General features: G+C 44.6%; 1 protein-coding gene across 6 annotated transcripts in view; it reads left to right on the forward strand.

Moving 5' to 3' along the window:
- TMEM108 (transmembrane protein 108) overlaps window positions 1–26,667 on the forward strand; it is a 352,039-nt gene that overhangs the window by 71,111 nt on the left and 254,261 nt on the right. The gene's annotated exons all lie outside the window — the stretch shown is intronic.

Here is a 26,667-nt window from a genome sequence, read left to right on the forward strand (position 1 = left end):
GTTGGAGTGACCACAGCCTCACCTCCTCTCTTCCAGGGTGATCTGTCCCTGGGGTTAGCTCACAATGGCCACAACTCCCCACCCACAGTGGCACATGAACCACGCAAAGGATCTGTGTGGTCCTCAGTGTGAGCATAGAGCCCTCTGCAGTGACCCTCCCCAGGCAGTTAGGGAGCTCTGAGCCTCTGACACCAGACACAGTGGTTGCCCAGAGACTCAGCTACACCCCATGTCCTTTCATACTGTCACAGAATAACCACAGTGACAGCGTCCAAGTGTCCCACTATCATAGGGTGCAGAGGATCCATTCTCAGCTCCGTGAGCCTGCCCCAGAGACATTCCCAGAGCCCTCCCAGAGAGAGCGGAGAGATTCCCAGAGCCCTCTGCCTGTGAGTGCTCTGCCTTGGCAGTTTGCACCCTGCAGCATGTGAAAGGTTGAGAGGATACAAGCACCTCACAGTCCAAAGCGGACGCCCAGCCCCCTGCCAGCCCTCCTAGCCAGATTCAAAGTCAGTGGGGAACACCGATTTTTACCTCCTTTGAAATCCCCTATTCGAATGCACATGAGAGCTGCCACAGCCTCTGGTGGTGTCCGGATGATGCTTCTTCCTCACTGGTCACTGGGCACCTCGCGTAGAAGCTGGTGTCTCCTCAGCCTCGAGCAGCGGGAGTCATGGGTGGTGTCCCGCTCTCTGCTCCATGTCTGGACCTTCCACACCACTCCATGGAGTCCCTCTTCTTTCTGTAGAATTCCCACTGCAAGCTTCTCTCCAGCTCTCCCCTGTAAGTGTACTGCCTTTGCTTTTCCTCTGCTCTCTTCCCCTGACCACAATCAGCATGTCTTTTCCCTCTCCAGCCATCTCGGAACAGGATTCTGTCAGATAGAGCGAATACAAAGGCAGGATTCTTCAGGGGGTGGCGGCATGTTTTCCAGTATTTATTGACAGATTTATTTTTGGCAACGAGTCCTGTTGAGTCTAAAATATTCAAACTAGTTTTAATAGAATCAATGACTCTTTCGGTTCACATTCATATTTCACAAATTCCTAAATATGTAATTAAATTTCATAATTAAAATACCAATCACAATCATCAGATGGGGAAAGCATATGTCCCCTCTCAAACTCTAGAGAGCCCATCAACCTGAGAGCATTTGACTTGGAATGTTTGCCAGTGAGCTTGTCTTTCCGAGGGGTATTGAGTATTAATTCAGAAGCTGGCTCAGTGGAGATCAGTGGTTACAGTCCCTTACGTATGTCCTGGCTTCTGTCTTCTGTATCTTCAGCTTGCTACTTGCTCTGGGATTCTAGCCGAATGCAACTTCTCCCTAGCTGCTGCCTCTGTGTATCACTTAGTACCACATACTTTTCTCTATAAAGTTGTTACCATAATTTATTTCCTTAACGTGTCCCTAGATTAGACTGTGAACCCAATGAGATCAGAGTGTGTCCTTCCTCTCTGATTCCCTAGCATCTGGCATTATCTTTCCTCTGTGTATCACTTAGTACCACATACTTTTCTCCATAAAGTTGTTACCATAATTTATTTCCTTAAAGTGTCCCTAGATTAGGCTGTGAACCCAGTGAGATCAGAGTGTGTCCTTCCTCTCTGATTCCCTAGCGTCTGGCATTATCTTTCCTCTTAGAAAGTATTGCGTAGGTCTGATGCTGTGGCGTGGAAGATTAAGCCTCTGCCTGCAATCCCTGTTTGAGTCCCGGCTGCCCCACTTCTGATCCAGCTCCCTGTTAATGTGCATGGGAAAACAGTGGAGTATGGCCCAAATGCTTGAGCCACTGTACCCAAGCAGGAGACCCGGAAGAAGTTCCTGGCTCCTGGCTTTGCCCTGGCCCAGCCTCTGCTGTTGTGGCTGTTTGGGGAGTGAACCAATGCATGGAAGATTCTCTTTCTCTCTCTCTCTGCCTTTCAGATAAATAAATGAATGCGTGAATAAATAAATAAAATGTAAAAAATTTAATGAAATCCAATGTGCCTTTTAAAAAAATAAAATATTACGTAAAAGAACTTGAATTTGTTTCTTCAGCAAGTGATACAAATTTAAATACAGTACCGTATGTCCTCATTCTAAGACACGTTTAATAATTTTATGTTAGACTATGACTTAACAGTAAATGCATTCATTTTCTAGTAGTTGTAAAATAAATGGTAGTATGTCTTAAATATCAAAGACAAGACCAGAAGTTAGGAAAGTTGGGTCATCTCAGGGACAGCTGACAGTGGCCCTTAATGAGCAGTTACTGAGTGTAACCTGCTGGTGTAGACACCTTTCCTGCTTCTTCAGAATCTTCATTCTCGACCTCCAGGACCCCGTGCAGCATTCCATTTTGACTTCAAGTCCCAAGAGTGACCCTGTGTTGGGAGGTTGTATTGCCCTGTGGTTAAAAATGTGAAGTGTGGAGTCACAGTGCCTAGGTCCAACTGCGGATCCTGGTCCTTAGACTAGATAGGTCCTCACTTTTCTCATCTGCAAAATGAGGGAGTTATAACGTTGAGGTGGCACCTGAAACTACTCAGAACTGCATGGCACGCAGCATGCCTTCAGTGTGTGTTAGTAGTTGCTATTGCTGTTGTTGTGAAATCAAAGAACTCATAAGAGTGATCCTGTAAATAGCATAATTATAGAAGGATTCATAAAAATGCTTCTATAAGTTATATCTGCATCTCAGACACTCACTGCAAGACATTTGAGGAGACGGTACTGGTGAGTAGATGTATTTACCATATATCAGCTGTAACCTTCTGGGCTACTTTTTTTTTTTTTTAACTTCTCTTAACTTTGCTTTCTCTATCTGTAAAATGCGATAATGATAATGCAAGACTCAGATGGTTATTACACACACTAAACTTTTGGATGCATGTGAAATCTGGCTTTTGGTAGATAACTGCTTAATAAATGTTATCTATCTTTTGCAGTTCTGATTCACAGCCATAAACGTGAGTATGCAAAATAGAGCTTAATTGACTATAAATGAATTTTTCTCACCTTTGTAGCTTTCAATTTCTTTGATGGCAAAAATAACTAAATCTGGCTCATTTATGATATATAAGGTGAGTTGCAAGCCTTCTTCCTCCATCAGTAGTTTGTGTACATACTCAGTTGCTTTGGGGACCTTTCATTTTGCGTTGTCTCTTGGGATGGTGTTCTGGGGGTATATGTTACCCTGACATCAGTGAGTCTTCCATTCAAAGGAAGTGTCCTTATGGTCTTTGATTCTACTGAGTATGCAGCTCAAGCTTCCCTCCTGGATTCTAAATCCTGTGCATCTTTCTGATTCCTGAGGCCTGGTCCACCTACCTGGTCTCTGAGACTTTGGAAGAGATTCTGAAGTGAAGAGATTCACTTCCCTTCATTCCCATGCTTGCCCCGCACAGCCACAGGTCCTCCATTCCTAAGAATTCTGCTAGGCGTTGAGATTTCTCATAGCTGCGGCTTTCTGGATTTCTCGGACATCTCGCTGAACCCATCAGGAATTTATGGTACCTGAGGACTTATTCTGCAATACACCCAGCCATCTTTCAGAGTTCAGAAGGGGAAGGAAGGGCTGTCTTTCCTTCCCACAATAGCTTGTAACTGTTAACTCTGTTGGTGCCATTACAGGTTCATACACTTCTAATTTCCTAACAAACCACAATTGTCTTACAGTTGTGTAGGTCAGAAGTCTGGCTTGACAGGTTTTACAGCACAAAATTAAGGTCCACTTCCAGTTTATGAGATGGTTTGTAGAATCCAGTTTTCCTGTCTAGTGGGGCTAACATCTCCGCTTCCTCGCAGTCAGCTTTGGATTGTTCTCAGCTTCCAGAAGCTGCCCAGTGTCACAGTTCATTTTCCCACAGATGGCAGGTTGAGTCCTTCTTGTGTTTGCAGTTTCTCCAGTCTCCCTTTCTGCCTTGTTTCTGCTGTGCCTGTCCCTGGAACTGTTCTGCCACCTTCTGCGTTTAACCGCTCATGTGATGACATTGAGTTGCTCAGATAATCTCTCTGTCTGAGGGTCTGCTCATTAGTAACCTTTATCTGCAGAGTTTCTTCACAGTGGTAGCTGGCATGGTAATTGATTGACTAACAATCATGAAACTTGGGAGTATGTATGTGCACACCTGTGTATATCTTTAGAATGCTACCTGTCACGCTCCCATGACTTTCTTCTTTATTGGTGAAAGAATAAGCTGATTGGTATATATTCCTCAAAAGCCCTTGCTTGTGCTAGAACCTTAGCTTTTGCTACAAGGACCTTTTTTTTTTTTTTTTTTGAAGATTGATTTATTTATTATTTGAAAGGCAGACTTATAGAGAGGCAGAGGCAGAGAGAGAGAGAGAGAGGGAGAGGTCTTCCATCCGATGGTTCATTCCCCAGGAGCTTCTTTCAGGTCTCCCACACAGGTACAAAGGCCCAAGGACTTGGCCATCTTCTACTGCTTTCCTAGGCTATAGCAGAGAGCTGGATTGGAAGTGGAGCAGCCAGGACTCTTAACTGGGATCCATATGGGATCCAGCATTGCAGGCGGCGGCTTTACCCACTATGCCACAGTGCTGGCCCCGACCTTTCTGATTTTTAAATATTTGCTTATTTATTTGAAAGGCAGAGTTACAGCAGTGGGTATGGGGATGGGAGGGAAGGAGAGAGAAGAGATCTTAACTTGGTTGCTTCACTCCCCAAATGACAAACAGCTGGAGCTGGGCCAATCTGAAGCCAGGAGCTTCTTCTAGGTCTTTCACATGGCTGCAGGGGCCCAAGTACTAGGACCATCTTCTACTGCTTTCCCAGACTCGTTAGCAGGGAGCTGGATCAGAAATGGAGCAGCCGGGACATGAACCATATGGGATGCTGGTGCCATAGGTGGTGGCCCTACCTGCCATTCCACCGTGCTATCCTGACACCAAGAACTTTTACATTTCCTCTGCCAGAGGCCTCAAAATGACTTGGATTTCTAGAAGTAAAATCAGTCCTCTCTCTTACAGCATGTGCGTACCCCATGGGAAAACTTACAAAAAGGCCTTGTCTCTTTGGGTGGTAGTTACACGGTAAAGGCTCCTCTAAAGGTATGTCAGTTCAGTGTTGTGGGAGATCCTTTACGAATTTATGACACAGCAGAGGTGAAAGTTCTTTGAGTAATACCTGCCATCAACACAGAATGTGAGAAGGCTGTGTAGGAATGCACGTAAGTGCTGTTAGAGCCCAGAGCTGGAGACTGGGATTTCCAATTGAGAGGTTCAAGATATTATCTTTTTGTTTTTTAATTGAAGTCACTTTTTTTAAAGACAGGTAGAGTTACAGACAGAGGGAGAGACAGTGAGAAAGGTCTTCCATCCTCCGGTTCACTCCCCAAATGGCTGCAACAGCTGGAGCTGGGCCGATCCAGAGCCAGGAGCCAGGAGCTTCTTCCCGGTCTCCCACGTGGGTGCAGGGGCCCAAGGATTTGGGCCATCTGCTGCTGCTTTCCCAGGCCACAGCAGAGAGCTGGATTGGAAGAGGAGCAGCTGGGATTAGAACTGGTGCCCATATGGGATGCCAACACTGTAGGTGGAAGATGAACCTATTGTGCCACAGCACCGGCCCTGATGTCAATGGTTAAAAAAAAATGATGTACTTGCAGGCTTTGAAGAGCAAGTGGTATTTTAGAAAGAATCTTATATGTTTGCACACTACACAGAACTTTTCCTTTTTTAAGATTTATTTTATTTATTATTTTTTTTTTGACAGGCAGAGTTAGTGAGAGAGAGAGAGAAAGACAGAGAGAAAGGTCTTCCTTCCATTGGTTCACCCCCCAAATGGCTGCCACAGCAGGCGTGCTGAGCTGATCTAAAGCCAGGAGCCAGGTGCTTCCTCCTGGTCTCCCATGCAGGTGCAGGGCCCAAGCACTTGGGCTATCCTCCACTGCACTCCTGGACTGGAAGAGGAGCAACCGGGACAGAATCCAGCGCCCCAACCGGGACTAGAACCCGGGGTGCCGGCGCCGCGGGCGGAGGATTAACCAAGTGAGCCGCGGCGCTGGCCTTATTATTTATTTGAAAGAGTTACAGAGATAAGGGGAGAAACAGATCTTCGATCTGCTGGTTCACTCCCAAAATGGGCACAGTGGCTGTTGCTGGCTCAGGCTGAAGGAGCCCGAAACTACATCTAGGCCTTCCATGTTTGGGGCAGGGGCCCAAGAAATCAGGCCATATTCCTCTGCTTTTTAGGTTCATTATCAGAGGGCTGGATCAGAAATGGAGCAGCTGGGACTCAGGCTGGTGCTGCTATGGATACAGACAGTGGCTGCTTAACTCGCTGCTCCAGGACACTGCCCCCAGATCTTTTCTATGCTAGATTTCATTTAGTACACAGTTACTTTTTGTGGAAGGGATTATACGGGGGCCACCGCTGAGAGGCAGGTTCCCAGCTTTGTGTGACTGAAATTGAACCCAGTTTCACCAGCACTAGATCTTAAGCTTTTTTTGCTATATTGAGTTCAGGTAGAGGAGGCAAACCAATAGAGAATGCTTGGGCAGTGAGGTGGGTTGGTAGAGTGGGTAGTAACCGGCTTTTAATGTGGCTGCCCATGATCCCCACCAGCTTCTGTTCACACCTTTGTGTTGCCCTGCCCGAGACTGCATAGAACTGACCTGCAAGGCCACTGGAGTGTTGAGGTATGATAATGTGCGGCACTGAGGCTGAGGCGTTGCAGCCTGCTTTCCGGGGTCGCTTGCTGTGTGCTGTGTGGACCCTCGGGCATCCTTCTGGGGGAAGTCAGAGTGTTACAGCTGAGTGATGGCAGTCTTGGAGCAGATCTTCCAGTCCCAGCCATGACTACAGCCTCGTGGAGGTCCTGAACGAAAGCCACCCAGTCAAGCTGCTCTCAGAAACTGGGTGAGATAACCAGCTGCTGTAGTAGCCACAAAGCTTTGGGCTAATTGGCTTCGAAGTAGTAGATAAGTAATACAGCATGGGTTTTGAAAGAGTTTATAATTAGTCTTATTTAAATGGTGTTGTAAAGACTGTGAAAAAAAAAGAAAACTCTCCTGCCTGTCTAAAAACTGTATTTTTTGTTGTGTAGGCATGAGGGAGCCGCTGAAGGTTTCTGAGCACTAGAGCACTTGGGAAAATAGTCTGCTCCATGTGGAATGTCACATGTGAACTGAATTCCACGTCATTTGGGCTTGGAGAGTGGTCCCTGAGGAAATAGAAACTCTACAAACATTTCTGCCTAATGTTAGTTATTTTTTATTTTTTTATTTTTTTGACAGGCAGAGTTAGTGAGAGAGAGAAAGGTCTTCCTTCCGTTGGTTCATCCTGCAAATGGCCGCCATAGCCGGTGCGCTGTGGCTGGTGCATTGTGCCGATCCGAAGCCAGGAGCCAGGTGCTTCCTCCTGGTCTCCCATGCGGGTGCAGGGCCCAAGGACTTGGGCCATCCTCCACTGCCTTCCCGGGCCACAGCAGAGAGCTGGACTGGAAGAGGAGCAACCAGAACAGAACTGGTGCCCCAACTGGGACTAGAACCGGGTGTGCTGGCGCCACAGGCGGAGGATTAGCCTAGTGAGTCGTGGCGCCAGCCGCCTCATGTTATTTAAGTGTGACTGTCTCAAAAATGTATCTGTCTCTTTTTGCAATTCTAGGCATCCTCTTTTTATATTTTTCATAGCACGAGAAAACTTCCATCATTTCTATAAGGCTGGCACAAGCCTCCAAAAGATGAAATGTCCTGTCCCAAGAGCGTCAGGGGCAGATGTGTAGGTTACCACCAGAATGAAGTGCATATGGTGTGTGAGCATGTGATGAATGGATTTTAGCCAGACACAGACATAGCACAGCAAAGTGTGTGGCAGGTTACTCTGACCTGGAGCCTCTGTTCTTCGTCCTTCTGGGAGTCATTTTACAGAGGGAATGTATTTTCATCCTCTTGAAGGGAAGAGTGACAGCAAATGTGGGGAGGGTCAGAGAGAGAGAGGGACAGAGAGAGAGAGAAAAACTTCTAACCACTGGTTCACTCCTCACGTGCCAGCAGAAGCCAGGAGCCAGGAACTCCATCTGGGTCTCCCTGTGGGTGGTAGGAACCCTAGCACTGAGCTGTCCTCTGCCTCCTCCCAGGATGCATTGGCAGGAAGCTGGGACTGGACCAGAGTGGGACTGTATTCCAGGCTGTGGGTGTTCCAAGTGGCAGCTTAACCCTCTGCGCAACAGTGTCTGCTCCTACGGAGGGAATGTGATTGCTAGTGACATCTTGAAGTCTGTTCAGTTGCTGAAAGAGTGATTGCTCATGATTCGCAAGGGTGCATGGGAGGAATTGGCAATGCACCCTGAGTCCTGGAGAACTTGGGGCACAGAAGGTCCCTGTACTTGAATCTGCAAACAGTTATGGCCCCTAAGCCATGATCTTCTCAGAGAAGTGCTGTGGGTAGAGTGAATGCATTCTTTTAATGAAGTGAAATCCAAGGTAGTGTAGGTAATCCCAGGTGGCCCTATGTCTTTGGAACTTCTTGGGCCTTGTAAGGACAGCTGGATCTCCTCCAGAAGCTTTGTCTCTGAAGATGACCTTTCTATGGGGTGTTCCTAGAACTTTGTGGAAAATGTTTATTATGAAAAAAGTATGTGTGGATTTCAAATTCGTTTGCACCAAATGGACTTAACTTTTAATTCCATTTTCCCTTACACTGAAGAGTGCTGGTATATTACAGGTTCTATAGGTAGCTGCAGAGACTGTTATATCTTAAGGGCTGGGGGCCTCTGTTTGGAGCTCAGAGGCAGAGTGGCACAGTGGAAAGAACCATAGGTTGGCATGCCACTAACTAGCTGTGTGATCATGAGGAAGTTATAAAATTCCCCAGGGTCACAGTTTTCTTACCTGTAAAGTGAGGGAGGCTTGAGTTAGATACTTCCTAAGTTTCATTCTAATTTAACATTGGGTGACTTATGATTAATTTTTATGAAATATCTTTATGAAAATTGAAGTGTGCATGTATCTCTAGGGAGAGTTAGAGTCATAAACTGATTATTTTGAAGGGGAATAGCGGAACTACTACACCCAGAAATGTACCTTGGACACTTTATGCATGGGTATTACATATAGTAAATACATAGTCTCTAGCTTAGTTTTCCAAGGTTTCTGTGTTAGATAAGTATTCTTTTATAATTGCAAATATTACTTGATTTCTAAAACTCATAAAGGTTATTGTGGGGAAAATTAATGTATGCCATTGCCTACATTACTAATGCATAAGTGAGTGAGTCTGTGCCATAGATATTTTAAAGAGTATTTTATATTGTTTAATAATTAGCATTGAAAATTGTTATGATTTATAGTATCTTAACACTTTGCAAAGTGTACAGTCTCCTGATAATCAGAGTGATCTTTGTTTTGATGCAATATTAATTTACATAGGGTTCTTGGAAAGTGAAATTTGTATCTATTATAGATTTTCTTTTCAGGATTCGTAAGTGGAGACAGGGCCCCTACAGAACCCTTAGAGGAGACCTGAAGTCCAGTAACCAATCACAAATACTCTATTTAAGCCTTCATTGTAATTGCATCTCTTCATTACCAACCCCATTTTTTCCCTTCTTTGAGAGGATTGATAAAAATGAGCCAGCAGAAAGATGAAAAATCAAGAAGGCTAGTTGTGAGAGGTATGTAAACTCTGGCACTTGCAGACTTGATTTGAGTGTGGAATGGGGTGGGGGAAGGAGAGAAAGTGGTTACTAGGCATAGCAGCCTGTCCTGTTTGAGCATGAACCCCGGATTGAGACGCCCAGCAGACAGGATGACAAGGAACAAGTAGCTGGTGCTGAGTATGTGAACAGAGGTATTTCTGCATCATTCTTTCCACTACAGTCTCTATTCATATACTTCAGCAGGTTATTTTTTTTCCTTTTCCTACACTTTAAAAAAATATTTATTTATTTGAAAGTCAGAGTTACACAGAGAGAGAAGGAGAGGCAGAGAGAGGTCTTCCATCCAATGGTTCACTCCCCAATTGGCTACAACGGCCAGAGCTGTGCCAATCTGAAACCAGGAGCCGAAACCTGGAGCTTCCTTCAGTCTCCCACGCAGGTGTGGGGTCCACTGCTTTCCCAGGCCATAGCAGAGAGCTGGATCAGTAGTGGAGCAGCCAGGACTTAAACCAGCACCCATATGGGATGCTGGCACTGCAGGTGGCAGCTTTACCCTCTCAGCCACAGCGCTGGCCCCCTACACTCTTTGCATTCTAAGAGAATTACCTCTTTTTTTGTTCACACGTCTTCCAACTCCATTTGAAAGGTATATTCATGACATTTCTGCTGGATGAGTATTGCTGGGTGATCAGCATATTGTTGATCATTAGTTATTGTTTCCATATAACCAGAGGGTGGTGTGGATCCATAGCCAGTCTAGGTTTGAGAGCAGGGTTAGAGGGTACTAGGATTCTTGAACTAAATCTATCCTTTCCTTTTTTTAAAAATTTATTTGACAGGTAGAGTTATAGACAGTGAGAGAGAGACAGAGAGAAAGGTCTTCCTTCCGTTGGTTCACTCCCCAAATGGCTGCTACGACCGGCGCTGTGCTGATCCGAAGCCAGAAGCCAGGTGCTTCTTCCTGGTCTCCCAAGGACTTGGGTCATCTGGACTGGAAGAGGAGCAACTGGGATTAGAACCTGGCGCCCATATGGGATGCCGGCGCCACAGGTGGAGGATTAACCAAGTGAGCCACGGCGCTGGCCCCAATCTGTCCTTTTCTAAACTCTTGCTTGAAATAGCTACAAGCATAACGACACAGTATTCTTTCTCTTAAGGTGGAGATTCTTGAACTTGTGTGTGTACCAGAAGCTCCTGGATGGGTTTGTTAACATTACGTTGTTGTTCCCCCACTCCAGCGTTTCTGATTGTTAAAGTGTGCATCTCTAACATGTTCCCCAGTGATGTTGATGCTGCTGGTCCAGGGATCACATTTTGAGAACCCCTGTCCCTGCTTGGGCAGATTGAAAATCAGGCCATAGTTCTTTTGAGGTTTCTCAATCCTCGGGTGACCCAGCTTGGCTCTGACTACTGCCTTGGATCTGGAGGTCATAGTGTGTGTTCATATCCTGTCCTTGAGATCCAAGACTGTATCTGAATTCCGGGGTGCCCATCCACTGTGAATTTATGAACAGTGTAGCTAAAGATTAAGGGCAGAATTTGTGGTCTGCTTTTACCCTAGGTACATTGTCATTTGAATTTAAAAGTAACAGTCCTAGGTGAGGAGTATTCCCGAAATACTTGAACTCAGAAAGTTTAAAATACGGGTATGCATGGATTTCAAAATATTTTACTCCAAAGTAATCTCATCTGTAAATTCCACTTTTCCTTTATTATTTTGCGTGTTTGCCTAGGAGGTAAATGGCAGGAGCTGATACTAGAATCCAGGCCTCTGGCTTCAGTGCTTGGTTTTCCTTCATGCAAGCCTGTCTCCTGGGTTCCTTTGGAAAACCACCCTCTCTGATTATGAAGACTTTCCTGAAGGAGACTTTGAATGATGCCTGTCTTCATATGCACACACATTATTTTTTTTAATAATGTTTTTTTTTTTTTTTTTGACAGGCAGAGTTAGAGAGAGAGAGAGAGAGAGAGAAAGAAAGAAAGAAAGGTCTTCCTTCTGTTGGTTCACCCCCCAAATGGCTGCTACGGCCGGCGCGCTGCGCCGATCCGAAGCCAAGAGCCAGGTGCTTCCTCCTGGTCTCCCATGCGAGTGCAGGGCCCAAGCACTTGGGCCATCCTCCCTGCCTTCCCGGGCCACAGCAGAGAGCTGGACTGGAAGAGGAGCAACTGGGACAGAATCCGGCGCCCCAACCGGGACTAGAACCCGGGGTGCCAGTGCCGCAGGTGGAGGATTAGCTAAGTGAGCCATAGCGCCGGCTGGCACACACATTATTGAATATGACTATATTTTACAGACATTCCTTTGCTTCATTTGTAATATTGTGTGTGTGTGTGTGTGTGTGTGTATTTTATCATACTCTGTATGTTTCTTTGTAAGCTGCCCTAAAGCAGTAGGAACTGGGCAAGGAACACACACACACACACTCACACACACGAAGTATTGCAGATACATGCACACATATTTTTCATCCATACATAAACTGACTTCCAACCCCACATCGCCCTTTAAGAAAATGTTTGGTAGCTAAGGGTTTCTCCTTAAAGGAGGCCATCAGGGCATCATTTAGTTCTGGTGGAGACAGTTGGCAGGTCTGTACCGACACTGATCTGTTGGGGAACAAGAACAAGCCCTGAGGGCTTTGAGTGTTCTTCGGTGAAGGTTTATGTACTCTGTCCATATTAATAGCAATGCAGTTTTTTCCTTTCCTAAAAAAAAAAAAAAAAGGCTCTTTTTTCCACTGGGGAAGAAATGGCAAAAACAAAGATAAACATTCTGGCCTCTGCTGTTGAAGGCTATAGTGAAAGAAGGAGCTGGATTGTGAGAGGAATGGTAACAAGTAAGAAGCTAATGGTGGCCTTAGATTCCCCCGGAACAAAATGGCTCTGGGAAGTGTAAACTCACTTGTTTTTCTCTTTAAATGATCAACTAGTATGTCTTATCCCACTCCAGAACTTGCCTACTGGTGAGGCGGCTTTATTTTTTTTTACTTGTTTCTACACAAATACTTTGTGTGTATGATATTTACTGTCAGAAAAAGAAAATAAAGATGTCCTAAAAGTCTGTGACAGCTGTTTAATTTGTAAGGTAGTTTCAGTCATACCAACTTGTACTGTTATTATAAAGAAACTTTCTGATATTTAATAACTAGATTACTAAAATGATTTATAGAAGTCCAGTGCTACCTGGAACTGTACATAAAGCTCACCCCAGGAGTCAGGCAATCTTTTCCCCCAATCCCATTCACACACAGCTACTAACCAGGCAACATTCCTGTGCTTAGAGGCATAAAAATCAGAGCTCCCCAGTCCTGGACATTCCAGTGGGAAGCAGAAAGGGTCCCCATGGTTAAGCAACCGACTCAGTCTATCAGTTGATAGTAAATTAATATGACCGCTGCAATCGTAAGGGAGAAATCAGAGAATTTAATTTGCAGAGACAGTTTTGCTGTAGAGCAACATACTAAAAATCCCCATGCTATACCAAATTGTGTAAGGAAAACCACAGGGAAAACGGGATTAATTACATAGCACTCAAAGTCTTTGTCTGAGGGCTAGTGTTTGGCCTAGTGGTTAAGGCCCCAGTTGGGACACCTGCATCCCATGTAGGAGTGCCTGGGTTCAAGTACTGGCTCTGCCCATGTGCACTCTGGGAAGGAGCAAGTGGTGGCTCAAGTACTTGGCCACCCATGTAGGAGACCTGGATTGAGTTCTAGCTCCTGGCTTTAGCTTGGCATATCTCTGCCTTTTGTGGACATTTGAGGAGTAGGAAGAGCTCTCTCTCAAATGAATGAAATATCATATAAGAGTCTTGGTCACCGACACATTATAAAAATGGTAACACCATTAACATGGTTAAATGGTTAAGGAAGACATTAGTAGTATGAGGAACATGATACATTTGCTTGTGGAAATGGGCAGTTGAAAGTTTGCAGCTTGTGGATTATCACGAAAATGGAAGAAGAAGATTCCCTGAGTTGGAAGGGGTTTGTAACAGCAAATGTAGATGAGGGCTCAAAACACATGAACCAGGTTATCTGGTAGGTACTGGAGGCATGCACATGTGCTTTGGTTCTACTGAGGTTAGTTTTCTGCAGTCATCTGTTGTTTCTCATGTATGAAATGATACATAAAAACAATTTGCATTGTACCTAAATCAGTCCCTAAGATGAGGGTGTTCCTAAAAATCTGTAGAGAATAGATTTAAAGATAAGTTTATTTTGGTGCAAGAAAATTTAAAATCCATGCATATGAATATAGCAATATAATAATTGCATTGAAACAAATTTGTGATTTTGAGCCAAGCATTATAGCAGTATTGACTTTAAAAGTCAGTTTTCAGGGGCTGGCCCTGTGGCGTAGCAGGTAAAGCCGCCACCTGAGTGCCGGCATCCCATGTGGGCACTGGTTCAAGTTCAGGCTGTTCCACTTCCAGTCCAGCTCTCTGCTGCGGCCTGGGGGAGCAGTGGGGGATATCCCAAGTCCTTAGGACCCTGCATGTGCAGCTCCAGCTGTTGCGTCCAAATGGAGAGTAAACCAGTGGATAGAGGGCCCCTCTCTCTTTACCTCTCCTTCTCTAACTCTGACTTTCAAATAAATAAATCTTTTTTTTAAAGTCAATTTTCAGAAGATGAGTGGAATTCTTCCAACATCTTTGTTTTTTCAATACTTGATACCCATGAAGTGAGGAGCCATATGAGGTTGATTGTTTTATATATATTTTTACCCTTTGTCTTATAACCTTATAAATGATATCAAAGAACATAAAGGAGCAAGTAAACCCTCCATCCCAGCCCCACAAGATAAACTGATGTTAATAAAAATCTGCTATGTCTCAAATGGCTTTGTCCGTGGGGTGGATGTGTGGCCTAGGGGTTAACATGCACTTTGGGCACCTGCGTCTCATTTCTGAGTGCCTGGGTTCCTGTCCTGGCTCTACTCCTGATTCCAGCTTCCTCCACCTCTATCTGAGCTGAGCTGCTCAGGGACTGGGTCACTGATGGCGGCTGCTGTTCAGTTTCTCCCTGGTGGTTTGCCTGACTGACAGCCTGAGCGGGCATCTGTTCTACTGCCGTTGTGTCACTGGGTGATGTGTGTGGATTCGTCTGTGCTGCATCTCGAGGTGATTCTCAGGACCTGGCAGTGCGTGCTGGATGTTTCTCAACAGATCCTGAGTGCAGGGGTTTAGTGGTGACTTCTAGTGTTCTCTGGGTGCTCTTTTCAGGTCCCCCTGGTAAAAAGGATATCTATGGACAGAAATAAGTAGCTCTTCAGATCTTTGAACTTATATTTTCAAAGGTGTCATGTCTTGGAAAAAGTATAATTAAGACGATGTCTTTGGAGGGAGCACCTGACTATTTATTTTGGATATTATTAGTTTTAGTCTGTTACTTTCTTGGCTGCCTCTTTTTTCTTTTTTTTAGAGATTTATTTATTTATTTGAAAGGCAAAGTTATAGAGAGGCAGAGAGAGAGAGAAAGAGAGAGGTCTTACATACGCTGGTTCACTCCCCAGATGGCTGCAACAGCCAGAGCTGTGCCAATCTGAAGCCAGGAGCCAGAGCTTCTTCCAGGCCTCCCATGTGGGTGCAGGGACCCAAGGACTTGGGCCATCTTCCATTGCTTTCTCAGGCCATAGCCGAGAACTGGATTGGAAGTGGAGCAGCCGGTACTTGAACTGGCGCCCATATGGGATGCTGGTGTTGCAGATGGCGGCTTTACGCACTATACCACAGCACTGGCCCCTGGCTGTTTTCAATAGTTTGAATCCTTGTCTTCAAGTCACCTGTGATAGCTGGATTTTCATATGTGCATTTGGCTTGCAAAGAGATAAACTTTACACCACCAATAGCAACTGCTGGGATGATGTAATAAAACAATTCATTTCGCCTCCAGTATAGCTGTGATAGTATTAGTGCAAGCATGTTGGAAATTAAAAATCTAGATACAGGAGTCAGCTATAAAATCCTAGAATTTAGGGTTTGAAGGAAAGGTGGACAGGATATTTTGTCCCATTCCTCATCGTACAGTAAGGGGACAGAGGCCTACAGAAGCAACCAGCTAACTGAACAAGTACTTAAACTGTAGAGTCCCTAACTGTCCTCTTTGTACTATAGTGCTAATGGTTTTTTTTTTTTTATCTTTTATTTAATGAATATAAATTTCCAAAGTACGACTCATGGGTTACAATGGCTTCCCCCCCCCCCATACCGTCCCTCCCACCCACAACCCTCCCCTTTCCCACTCCCTCTCCCCTTCCATTCACATCAAGATTCATTTTCGATTATCTTAATATACAGAAGATCAGCTTAGTATACCTTAAGTAAGGATTTCAACAGTTTGCTCCCACACAGAAACATAAAGTGAAAAATAATAAATGATTTTTTTTTAAATGATGATGAAATCAGATAAGACCTATTGTCATGTTTAATCCCAGTGAGAGTCAAGTTGGGAATTGATAATTTTTTTTTTTTTTTACAGAAGATCAGTTTAGTGTACATTAAGTAAAGATTTCAATCGTTTGCACCCCCATAGAAACACAAAGTGAAATATACTGTTTGAGTACTCGTTATAGCATTAAGCCTCAGTGTACAGCACATTAAGGACAGAGATCCTACATGAGGAGTAAGTGCACAGTGACTCCTGTTGTTGACTTTACCAATTGACACTCCTGTTTATGGCATCAGTAATCTCCCTTTGCACCAGTCATGAGTTTCCAAGGCTATGGAAGCCCCTTGAGTTCTCCGACTCTTATCTTGTTTAGACACGGTCATAGTCAAAGTGGAGGTTCTCTCCTCCCTTCAGAGAAAGGCACCTCCCTCTTTGAAGACCTGTTCTTTCCACTGGGATCTCACTCACTGAGATCTTTTTGCCAGAGTGTCTTGGCTTTCCATGCCTGAAATACTCTCATGGGCTTTTCAGCCAGATCCGAGTGCCTTTAGGGCTGATTCTGAGGCCAGAGTGCTATTTAGGACATCCGCCATTCTATGAGTCTGCTGAGTATCTCACTTCCCATGTTGGATCACTCTCCCCTTTATTTATTCTATCGGTTAGAGTGCTAATGGTTTTGATTCAGTAAGTTTTAACCATTTACTTAGGATTCTGAGAGGCCCTCCAGTTGCTGCTTTTCTGTTCCCCTTGACTCTGGCATTTGTCATTTCCATGTTATGTAATCCCCTGCCTTCTGCCTCCATTGTATTTCATTTTAAATAAAGATTTGTTTTATTTATTGGAAAGTCACTGAGAGGGTGGTGGAGAGGGAGTGGAAAGAGGTATCTTTTATCTATTGGTTCATTCCCCAAATGGCCATAATAGCCAGATCTGGGCTAGGCCAGAGGCAGGAGCCCAGAACTCCAGCCAGTCTCACTTGTGGGTGGCAGGGGCCGAAATAATTGGGCCACCATCCACTGCTTTCCAGGTGCATTAGTAGGGAGCTGGATCAGAAGCCAAGCAGACAAGATTCCAGTTGGTGCTGCTATACAAGATGCTAGTGTTGCAAGTGGTGACTTTATCCACTGCACCATATGCCAGCCCAATTACTTCACTTTTTAAAATTGAGAGAAAGGAGGGTTGTTTGTATTCAGGCTACAGTTACCACCCATTGCTTTATTTCTTTGATGTTCATCCTCTTTACCTCTGTGGCGAGAGCTATGAATAAGTATAATCCTTGACAAGGAGAGCAGCAGTGCTGTGCAGAGGCCAGTTTTCTAGTGGTTTGTTTTATCTAATCAGTGAAGTCCCCAGATTCATGAATAGAGATGCAAGGAGGGCCTTGAATGAACACCAGAGCATTTCAGGAAGAAGTTGTTATGTCTTCAAGGTTTTGTTTAAACCAATTTGGGAAAAAATAGATAATGGAAAATGTTTAGAATTAAGTGCAATATTTAAAGTATAAAACATCCACAAACTGTTATGCAGCCTTTAACCTTCCAAAGTGAATTTTAAAAAGTATGTAATTGGAGGGCATTTGTAAGAGACTGTTTACAGTGTTATTTTAGTACATCCTCCACATCCCAAGGGTAAGCTGAATAATAATAATAATAATACAGCAGCAGCTGCTAAAACTCCCTGAGCACTGAGTAGTTGCCAGGCACTGTTCTATGTAGCCTTAATGGAATCATTTAATTCTTAATACAACCTCGTCAGGAAAATATAATCATTATTACCCATATTTGATGGGGAGAAACTGAGCTTCAAAAGAGTGAGTTTAGGAAAGTAAGCAAGTAGAGAACCTGGGTTGCAAAGCAAGGCCACTGCTGGTGAAAATGAGGAGAGGTCCTAGAGACAGGAGTTACTCATCCTTTCTTACTGATCAGACAGGGCAGGGCAGCCTCCAGACAGTTTTGTTGTCAATTAAAGATAATAAAATTATTATATGGTTTTACCTCTTACAGATTTGTGTGATAATTTATTTTTTATTTTTTATTTTTTGACAGGCAGAGTGGACAGTGAGAGAGAGAGACAGAGAGAAAGGTCTTCCTTTTGCCGTTGGTTCATCCTCCAATGGCCGCTGCGGCCTGCGCGCTGCGGCCGGCGCGGCACACCACGCTGATCCGATGGCAGAAGCCAGGTGCTTCTCCTGGTCTCCCATGGGGTGCAGGGCCCAAGCACTTGGGCCATCCTCCACTGCACTCCCGGGCTACAGCAGAGAGCTGGCCTGGAAGAGGGGCAACCGGGACAGAATCCAGTGCCCTGACCGGGACTAGAACCCGGTGTGCCGGCGCCGCAAGGCGGAGGATTAGCCTAGTGAGCCGCGGCGCCGGCCCCCTGGGGTAGATATTTCAAGTCACTGGTAATGACAGAAATGCAAGGGAAATCAGTAATGATATATTATTGTATAGTATTTTAGAGAGCTCAGTGTTTCTGGGGCTGTGGGGATCCTCGGAGGTTGCTGGTAGGAACATGGTCTGCTCTTTTTGGAGAGCCATTTAACATTACTTTGTTACAGTTAGGGCCATTCCCATCCCCTTGATCCAGCAGTTACTCTCTTATCAGAGTTTGAACATCTTGCAAGTGTGTGTGTGTGTTGCATAATAATAGGACATAGAATATTCACACAGGGTTATTGTGGTAGAAGGTGTTTGGAGGTAACCTCGGTGTCCTTCACTAAGAAAGTGGGTAGTTTAAATTTGGTGAATTAAAAAAAAAAATTTGGTGAATTAGCGCAAAGCGCTATTTACTGTCAGCAGGTAGAAAAGACTGATAAGATGAATGTTCTCTAGACTCTGAAGTGCTTTGGAAATCTACTAAAATGTTCTAACTCTTGAAGTCTGACGATTTTACAAAGGCTGGGAAGAATCTTCACATGTGCTTTTCTTAATATATGTTGTCAGGGCATCTTCGGCTTCTCTGTGCAATCTTTCAGAGTGTTTAGCAGAACACCAGATAGGAGGGGAAATAAAGCAAAATAGCAGAAAAGGGGCAGGCACTCCCTCCCACCCAGTCTCCCTCTCCAGTTGGCCTGCTGTCTTCATTCAGCTGTTCTTTGCTGCTGCGTGTACAAAGACGGAGCCTCTCCTGCTAATGTGGATGAACAGTGGCGTATAAATACCCATTTAAAAATAAATCCAGATGCATTGGCTGCAGCCGTCTGACAGAATCCTCATTCTTTCTTCAGCAGTGCTGTTCATTTGTACCCTGTTAATTCATGGCCCTTAATAATTTCTCCAGGGCAAATGTGAGGCTTACTTTTTTTTTTTTTTCCTGTGAAAAAGGGACCCACAGAGAAAATGAATAGTATTAAGTTTGCTAGGAAATATATTAACCTGCTTGAGAGAAAGGGCTGTTTTCAAATGCCTTTTGTGGATCTATTAGCACACTATGTACTGATTATGAGTGATTCTAGTCGTTAAGCTAGTCCAGGAAAGATTTTTCACTTGGTGATATTTTGTTAACATTTAATTTGAATGACTCTAATACAAATCCATTTTCTTAAAATGTCCATGATGCAATGTTGTCACACATATCTTCCTTCGATTAGTATGGATTTGTTGTAAGATACTACTGTAGTTAATTAAATGTCTAAATCTCTTGCAGAGCATCTGGGATAGTTATATCCTTCAGAACAAGATTTTCAGTTTTCTTTCAGATTCACAAGATTAAAATGCCCTGATATTTAAATTTCATAACTAAGATTTGGAGGCAGAAGAGTTTACTATAAGAAACATAATAGGTGGGTAATGAGTTATATCCCAATGACTAAATTCCAGTCCAAAGTAGAGGCTAGAAACTTGGTTAGAAGTCTATAATTGCATAAATTAAACAACTCTGAATGCTGCTAAAGATTGTAGCAGATTTAATGAATTAAGGTGTGAATACACATAGATCTTTTGGTTTTCCTTTGTCCTTCCTATAGATCATCTTCTCAAATCAAGCAGTCTGTTAGGATAGGAAATCTGCAAGAGGATTGCATTGAAAGCACCTGTGTTCATCTTGTACTGGGGGAGTCACTATGGACCAGCAAGGCACAGAGAAGACAGGAAGGCCTTGCACAAACCACTTAATGATGGACACAGTCTTTTGCTTTTCACTGTACTTAAGGTTCTGTTGCAGCCATCTTCCTGAGGTTAATGATTCCTTCCTTCCTTCCTTCCTTCCTTCCTTCCTTCCTTCCTTCCTTCCTTCCTTCCTTCCTTCCTTCCTTCCTTCCTTCCTTCCTTCCTTCCTTCCTTCCTTCCTTCCTTCCTTCCTTCCTTCCTTCCTTCCTTCCTTCCTTCCTTCCTTCCTTCCTTCCTTCCTTCCTTCCTTCCTTCCTTCCTTCCTTCCTTCCTTCCTTCCTTCCTTCCTTCCTTCCTTCCTTCCTTCCTTCCTTCCTTCCTTCCTTCCTTCCTTCCTTCCTTCCTTCCTTCCTTCCTTCCTTCCTTCCTTCCTTCCTTCCTTCCTTCCTTCCTTCCTTCCTTCCTTCCTTCCTTCCTTCCTTCCTTCCTTCCTTCCTTCCTTCCTTCCTTCCTTCCTTCCTTCCTTCCTTCCTTCCTTCCTTCCTTCCTTCCTTCCTTCCTTCCTTCCTTCCTTCCTTCCTTCCTTCCTTCCTTCCTTCCTTCCTTCCTTCCTTCCTTCCTTCCTTCCTTCCTTCCTTCCTTCCTTCCTTCCTTCCTTCCTTCCTTCCTTCCTTCCTTCCTTCCTTCCTTCCTTTCTACAGGCAGAGTTAGAGAAAAAGAGAGAAAGGTCTTCCTTCCATTGGTTCACCCCCAAAATGGCTGTTACAGCTGGCGCGCTGCGCCGATCCGAAGCCAGGAGCCAGGTGCTTCCTCCTGGTCTCCCATGCGGGTGCAGAGACCCGAGCACTTGGGCCATCCTCCACTGCCCTCCCGGGCCACAGCAGAGAGCTGGACTGGAAGAGGAGCAACCGGGACAGAACCGGCACCCCAACCGGGATTAGAACCTGGAGAGCCAGTGCTGCAGGTAGAGGATTAGCCTAGTGAGCCGTGGCGCCGGCCAAAATGATTTGTTTCTGACTGGGACCCCAGTTATTCCAGGGCAGGCACTGAGGGCATAGCTGATCTCTACTTTGTGTTTAATTTTTCACTTTATGTTGGGATCTATCATGTTTAGAGTCTCTCCACAGTTCTAATTAGGTAAATAAAGTAGATTTGTACTAAAGGAATTGCTGATACTTTTTATATTTGCTCTATGCCAAGCACTCTTCTAAAACAATTTCATATGTTCTCTCCTTTAATCCTCAGAACATCCATGAAGTGAGTATTGCTATTCCCATTTAAAGATGATGAAACTAAGTCATACAGGGATGTTTGTACAACAGTTTTAAAAAGGCAAACTCTTGTTGATAGGTGGGCCTCTTTGGCATCTGTATTTTTCATTGTATCCATGTTATTTCACTTGATACGCCATCCCCCTGTGTTTGCTTAGAGAAGGGAGGCTGTTGTGGGTGAGTGGCTGCTGTCCCTCCCTTTGCAAGTTAGAGGCTATATGGCGCTTAAACCCAAGCGGTTAATCCTCAGTGCTGGTCCTGGATTCCTTCCTCCACAAATGGGTGCTCCCTTTTTGCTCTTCTGACCTGTGCTGAGGATTTGAGCATCTCCGATGAATGGGAGACCTGGATTTTTAGGGACTGCAAGCATTTACTGGGGGAGTGTTAAAATAGAACATGTTTTATAACCACTGCACTTACTCTGGGATCTGGAGTATTCCAAATAACAAAAACTCCCCATTTACTTTCAGCTCTTTTATTTAATTAACACCCAGAATCTGCTCCTAACAGCTCTAGAGCGAAAGAGCCAGGTCTCCGACCCAAGAATCAGTACTAATTGGGAAATAAATCACACAGTTTGCTATAGCTAAAAGGTAAAAACTCCCACAAACTGATCTGTCATTCTGATTCATTTCTTCGTTGTTTGAGTGCATTTTCAGGGTCTCAGAAGCTCATCTGTCTGTGAAGGTGCTCCTGGAAGCAGCTTGCTTTGTGTGTGATGAAAGCGGAGAGAGCGCGTCTTTTGACAGGAAACTTCACTTCTTGTTACTGAAAAGTATCACAACAGTCATTGTGTCTGACTCTCAGATTCCAGGAGTTAGGAGAACAATAGAGTTAAGATGGAAATGTCAGGAACATTCTTGGGTTTTATAATGTGTGCCAGTGGAAATTCTGTCTCTTGGGTATTTTTTAAAGATTTATTTTATTTGAAAGACAGAGTTACAGAGAGAGCTAGAGACACAGAGAGAGGTCTTCCATCTGCTGGTTCACTCCCCAGATGGCTGCAACAGCCAGAGCTACGCCGATCCAAAGCCAGGAGCCAGGAGCTTCCTCTGGGTCTCCCATGTATGTAGAGGGGCCCGAGGACTTAGGGCAGCCTCCACTGCTATGCCAGGCCATAGAAGAGAGCTGGATCGGAAGAGGAGCAGCGGGACTAGAACCAGCGCCCATATGGGATGCTGGCGCTTCAGGCCAGGGCTTTAACCCACTGCGCCACAGCGCTGGCCCCATGTCTCTTGGATTTGTAAGAGAAAAGTAGAATGGATATATAGGAGATTGGAAATAATGTGGAAATAAACCTAAATGCTCTTTTTATTTTTTTAAAGATTTATTTATTTGGAAGAGTTAGAGAGGTAGAGACACAGAGAGGTCTTCCATCTGCTGGTTCACTCCCAAGATGGCCGCGATGGCCGGAGCTGTGCAATCCAAAGCCAGGAGCCAGGAGCTTCTTCCAGGTGTCCCAAGTGGGTGCAGGGGCCCAAGGACTTGGGCCATCTTCTACTGCTTTCCCAGGCCATAGCAGAGAGCTGGATCGGAAGAGGAGCAGCTGGGACTAGAACCGGCCCCCATATGGGATGCTGGCACTTTAGGCCACAGCCCTGGCCCCAATGCTCTATTTTTAAAAATGGGATATTCTTTCCAACTTTTGGAAGTTGAAAAACGTTGATTTTATACCATGGTTCTCATTTGCTTGTGATTGAGGTGACAATATTTAAGGAAAAATTCTCTTTAGCTCTCCCTCTTTGCATATGAAATAATACTCCCTCCCAAAGATACTGTTGAGTTTTCTGTTTTGACTGAACATCACTTAGAACTCTTGAATCTAGTTGATTCGTTCTTTGTTTTATGCTGGGAGCTACTGAGTCTTAAGATTTCTAATTTCACAGCAGGAATTCTTTCTTTGCTCCCTCTGCTTCTTAAAACAAGTGACTCAGGCATTAGGAAGAAATGTTGATTTTAGCTTATTTATTGTGTATTGCAATGTATATTTCCAGTTTCCACAATTTTTATGTGAATGTACATAGCCCTAACATAGTTTCTTAATTTCTAATAAAGATTTGATATATTTACCTTGCCCAACCAATTAAAAGTACTTCGTGAACCGTTGATGTGAGCTGCTGCTTCAACTTCTGCAGTTTCTCGCTATCCACCAGAGCTGTGGACAGTTTTAGAGACCAGGTATTAGTTACATAGGGATACCTGAATGGTGAAGATAACCTGCTGTCTAGAAAGGTAAAAAGTAGGGGCTGGCACTGTGGTGCAGCGGGTTAACGCGCTGACCTGCAGTGCCAGCATACCATATGGGCACTGGTTTGAGACCCGGCTGCTCCTCTTCCAATCCAGCTCTCTGCTATGGCCTGGGAAAGCAGTAGAAGATGGCCCAAGTGCTTGGGCCCCTGTACCTACATGGGAGACCCGGAAGAAGCTCCTGGCTTCTGATTGGCACAGCTCTGGCCATCTGGGGAGTGAACCATTAGATGGCACCCTCCCCCCCACCCCCTCCCCCCGCCTCTCCTTCTCTCTCTGTGTAACTCTGACTTTCAAGTAAAATAAATAAAATCATTTAAAAAGGAAAAAAAAAAAAGCCGGCGCCGCGGCTCACTAGGCTAATCCTCCGCCTTGCGGCTCTGGCACACCGGGTTCTAGTCCTGGTCGGGGTGCCGGATTCTGTCCCGATTGCCCCTCTTCCAGGCCAGCTCTCTGCTGTGGCCCGGGAGTGCAGTGGAGGATGGCCCAAGTGCTTGGGCCCTGCACCCCATGGGAGACCAGGAGAAGTACCTGGCTCCTGCCATCGGATCAGCACGGTGCACCGGCCGCAGTGCGCCGAGGCAGCCATTGGAGGGTGAACCAATGACAAAGGAAGACCTTTCTCTCTGTCTCTCTATCTCACTGTCCACTCTGCCTGTCAAAAAAAAAAAAAAAAAAAAGAATCAAAGGTAAAAAGACAGTTATAAATTACTAACCTGTTTTCAGAGCATGAGGAAGACATTCCTTGTTTATTTGAGAGACAGAGAGCTCCCCTCCACCAGTTCCTTCCTCAGATGCCCGCAACAGGCAGGGTTGGGTGGGGCCAAAACTAACATGGGTGGCAGGGACCCAACCACTGCTGCTCGGCTAGGTGCCCGGTAACAAGAATCTAGAACTGGGAGTAGAGCTGGGGCTTGACCTGCAGTTGAAGGAGGGCTGTGGATATCCCAAGTGATGTCCTAACCACTAGGCCAAGTACTTGCCTTTGTTTTAATACTTGTCAACCTTAAAAAAAAAAAAGTCATAATGTGAAAATAGGAGTCTTTGCTCCTGTTCTGTCATTCCTAAATGCCATTCCTTAATGTGAGGGCTCTGCAGCTCTTTCCAGAAATGATCTACTGTCTATCGATATGCAAGTACACACACATGTACACACATCTACGCTCATACATGTGTATATTTGGACACATATAGATCCTGTTGTGAAATATAATTTCTTAGCAATATATCTTAGATATGTGCCTGTATCAGTATATGTAGATCACCTCATTTTTAATGGCTATATAGAATTCTGTTGTGTTGGCATGCCATTAGCTTCTGTTTGTCAACATTTTTTTTTGTTTGTTTTACCCTGTTGGAAACAGTGCAGTAGTTAAACATCCCTGGACATATCTTTCTGCATTTTTGAAGATATGGTTGTGGAATAGCTTCAAAACAAGAGAATTGCTGGTGAAAAAGTGTGTGCATTTCTAGCATCATTTAAAAGCTGCAGGCTTGGCATTTAAAATGACTGCCTAGATCTGTATTTCTACCAGCAGTGTAGAAGAATCATGTTGCGTGTTTGGCTTATCAGTTAAGATGCTCACTTCCCACAGCAGAGTACCTTGGTTCGTTTCCCAGCTGTGACATCTGACTCCAGTTTCCTACTAATGTAGACCCTGGGAAACATCTTATATCCTTGTTTTGGCTTGGCTCTGTCCTGGCCATTGTGGACATTGGGAAAGTGGGATGGGATGTTAGCTGTCTTACTCTGCCTTGCAAGATAAACAAACAAACAAATAAGGCGTTGCAAATAACGTTTGAAAGGTGAGACTGTTACTTTAGATGACATTTTAGTTGCTGCTGGGTCTAAGTATTAGTTCAGTAAATGCATCCCATATTAATGCCAGTTTGCACCCTGGCTGCTCTGCTCGTGATCCAGCTCCCTGCTGATGCACCTGGGAAAGCAGCAGAAGATAATCCAGGCACCCGGGCCCCTGCCACTCAAGTGGGACATCAGGTGGAGTTACAGACTCCTGACTTTGGCCTAGCCCAGTCCTGGACGTTGTAGCCATTTGTAGAGGAAACCAGCAGTTGGAAGATCTATTTTTCTGCCTCCACCCCCCATTTCTCTGTCTCTCTCTCCCTCTGTAACTCTTTCACATAAATAAAATAAATCTTAAAAAAACAAATGCTAGTGACTACTTACCATATATTATTATTGAAATAGGATTTTAGAATTAAAATTTATCCTTGTCCATGGGGTGTTGTAGCGCAGTGGGTTAAGCTGCTATTTGATACACTTACATCCTGTACCACAATGCCGGTTTGAGTCTCATGTACTCTGCTTCCAATCCAAATTCTTGCTAATGTGTCCAGGAAGCAGGAGATGGTGGTTTAAGTGCCTGAGTCCCTACTACCCACATGGGAGATCCATGTGGGACGCCTGGCTGCAGCTGTTATGGTCATTTGGAGCTGTATCCCACCTCCCCTGATTCCCATTGGTAATGACTAATAAGCCTCTTCCCAGAAGAAATTCAAAGCTTAGGAGAATAGAAAAGTAGACTTTTGCTCCCAATAGCGGGAGGTAGTTGTCTCTGAAAGAAGGGACAGTGTCCACACATGTTGATAGTGTTTGGTTCCTGACCCAAATCGCCAGCTTTCACTTTCTGCAACAGTGGCCTTTCCTTATGGTGGGCAGGCTGATCCAGCTAACAGCTGACATGCTTTTCAGCACATTTTCTTTCTTGCTTCATTATCTCGTGGTTGCTTTTGGGAGCAAGCACCCACAGTTGGGTTCTGTTCTGCAAGGGCACTGGGCAGGCAGGCAATCCTCTCAGTAGGGTACCCCCAGGGACTTGGAAAACTGTTCATTGTTCAAGCTTTTTCTCCTGTATAAATGTCCAGAAGAAAAGTGATAGAGACCTTTGTCTTTTAATTAAGCTTCTTTTTAACGTGATTAATTTTGTGGTGGCAGTCTCCCCAGAGGTCAGACAAAACAAATAAGTAAACAAATAAGCAACTTACCCTGAAAATGAAATGTGGTCATTATCTGCTTGCTATGAATGCTTCAACTGTTGTTACTGTCTGCTTATGTATGATCATCTCAGGTTCTGCTTGCTAGTACAGGGCAAT

This window comes from Oryctolagus cuniculus, chromosome 4 (assembly GCF_051225735.1).
Source record: "Oryctolagus cuniculus isolate XC-2025 breed Fujian yellow rabbit chromosome 4, ASM5122573v1, whole genome shotgun sequence".
Classification (NCBI taxonomy): domain Eukaryota; kingdom Metazoa; phylum Chordata; class Mammalia; order Lagomorpha; family Leporidae; genus Oryctolagus; species Oryctolagus cuniculus.